We start from the raw sequence: 2500 nt of genomic DNA on the forward strand, positions 1-2500 counted from the left end.
GGCTGATGCCTGGGATGGTGCGCATGGCGAATCTCCATCGATGCTGCAAGCCGTGGGTGTAGGCAGAGTAGGCTGCATGAGGCTCAGTCCTGGCCATGTCAGACAGGACTTCCACCTCATGTATCCACTCCTTCACCTTTTCTCCTATGTACTCCTTCTTGAACTCCTCTGTTCCGATGACAGCACCCAGATGCCGTTGTCCATCCTTTGTTATTATAACTCCACTGCCACTGAAGCTATCCACTGCACTGTCATAGTGTTCAGGCTTTACAATAAGGACGGACTTAGCGGCATTGGGTGTGTACCCTATGATGGGACCATTGTCGTTCACTAAGCCCCACCATTTTTTCAAGTCTGTTATTTTGCCGGCCCCTGACAGGTCATCCGCGTACGCCACTTGCTTCACACTCGTTTTCTCATATGAGATAACTTGTTGCAGCACTGAAAGTCCGAGGGCGTACATCGCCATGGCCACTGGGTCACCTTGTGTTGTCCCTTCCATGGACTTTAACACCTTAACACTATTACCACAATTACTACATATGTACAAATCCGAGGGGTCACTATATGTGTTTTCTACATATTGTGCCAGAGAGGGACATTTTACTCGAATGTTGTGAAGCATTGTTTTTCTGTTAATAGTGTTGAAAGCGTTTAGCGTCCACTAATAACACCGCTTCACAATTGTCTTCACTGAACATTTCCCTCATAGCGTGGATGGCGGCTTCCCCTCCTGCCTGCTGTCCTGCACATACTTGCAGGTTCCCCGCTGCCCTCCTTACGTCGTCCTTCACCACCGTCATGACGCATTTACCCACGATGCGTCTTATCACCTCGCCGATGCCAATTGGTCTGCATCCCGGCTTTTGTCCAGCGGAATTAATCGGCATGCTGTGAGAGCCTCGACGTGGTGACAATTTGTGGTGGCAAGCTTCCTCGCCAGTGCTGCCAGGGCGCCGCATAGGTCGTTAGCGGCGCTGCCACAGAGTGCGCCGCTCACCAGGCGACGCCACCCTCTAAGCGTCTAGTCCTGAGGGACCAGCACTGCCGTGTGTCTGGAGAGACTTCTTCCAGATCATCTCTCCAGTAATCACCTCGTAGATGACATCATTGGGCTTGTGGAAAGGCCCCTGCATCCTAAGGCCCTCCTCGTCACTGGGGGGAGGATGTTTTTCCTTCAGCAGGTGGATGGTTTCCCTGGTGAGGGGGCAACACTCCACCTGACTGCTGTTCATTAAGTGCCCGCAGAGCCCTGGACACCTGTCCTTGCCGCATATTGCCAGCGAAATTACGGGCTTTGTCTTCCTGCCCTTGTTGGTTTCTTGATGGCCTTGGCAGCCTCTTCTGGATGGCTCGGGCTTCCTCCAGGAGCTCATCCAGTTGGTTGTTCTGCCATAAGACCCACTCTTCTTGCGACGGCTTTCACGTTTTCCGCCACCTTTGCATTTCTATGTGTCTTTTGAAAGAAGAGTTTTGGCAGTGTGAAGAATAATTTCATCGCATACGGTGCGAGGGGTGACTCTTGTAAGTAATTGTTGAGGAGGATGACCATCTCTTGTACAATTTTGTTGGTGGCTGCACACTTTGGTGGATCGAACAGATGACATGTCGACCATCCAACTAATTCTGTGTAAGTGTTGTTCACCCACATGGTTGTTTCTTCTTCTGTTAGTCCTTTCCAGACTAAGTTTCTCCTCCCGTTTGTATGTCTCGCGGCGTACACATTGTGTTGCGGTAGCGATGGGGCGTGTTGTGACGGTGTTGATGGCAGGGCAGCCTCCCCTCCCATCTCTGTCTCCATCGTTCGCTCTTGTTCCTCATCCTGCTGGGATTCCTGGCTGTCCCCTGGCTCCTCCTCCCTCTCACTGCCCTGGTGGTCACGTCCCAGGGGGTTTTGGCATCCATCTCCCTTTCTACAATTTATACACTTTTTGTTTTGTCTCACACATTGACAATTAACACATCTGTGTTCCTCTTTTGTACACTGACAACATCTTCTTTGTGCAGGTGGGTTAGACATTGTATTAATAACATGACATTATTGTCACACATTGACAATTAACACATCTGTGTTCCTCTTATGTACACTGACAACATCTTCTTTGTGCAGGTGGGTTAGACATTGTATTAATAACATGACATTATTAGAGAGAGAGAGAGAGAGAGAGAGAGAGAGAGAGAGAGAGAGAGAGAGAGAGAGAGAGAGAGAGAGAAGTGAAGGAGGGAGGGGAGGGGAAGAGGTAGGAGGGAGGGAGGGAGAGAGAAGGGAAGTAGGGGGAGAGGGAGGGTAAGGGAGGGGTAGGAGGGAAGGGGAATAGGGGAAGGAAAGTGACAACAGAGAGAGAGAGAGAGAAGGAAAGAGAGAGAGAGAGAGAGAGAGAGAGAGAGAGAGAGAGAGAGAGAGAGAGAGAAGTGAAGGAGGGAAGGAGGAAGGGTAGGGGAAGAGGTAGGAGGGAGGAGGAGAGAGAAGGAAGCCGGGGGAGAGGGAGGGGGTAGGAGG

The 2500-nt window shown here is 50.8% G+C and overlaps 1 protein-coding gene across 1 annotated transcript in view; it reads left to right on the forward strand.

Moving 5' to 3' along the window:
• Nucleotides 1–2500, forward strand: part of LOC135092836 (transmembrane protein 131-like) — a 91828-nt gene that overhangs the window by 5274 nt on the left and 84054 nt on the right. The gene's annotated exons all lie outside the window — the stretch shown is intronic.

Source organism: Scylla paramamosain, chromosome 41 (genome assembly GCF_035594125.1).
Source record: "Scylla paramamosain isolate STU-SP2022 chromosome 41, ASM3559412v1, whole genome shotgun sequence".
NCBI lineage: Eukaryota > Metazoa > Arthropoda > Malacostraca > Decapoda > Portunidae > Scylla > Scylla paramamosain.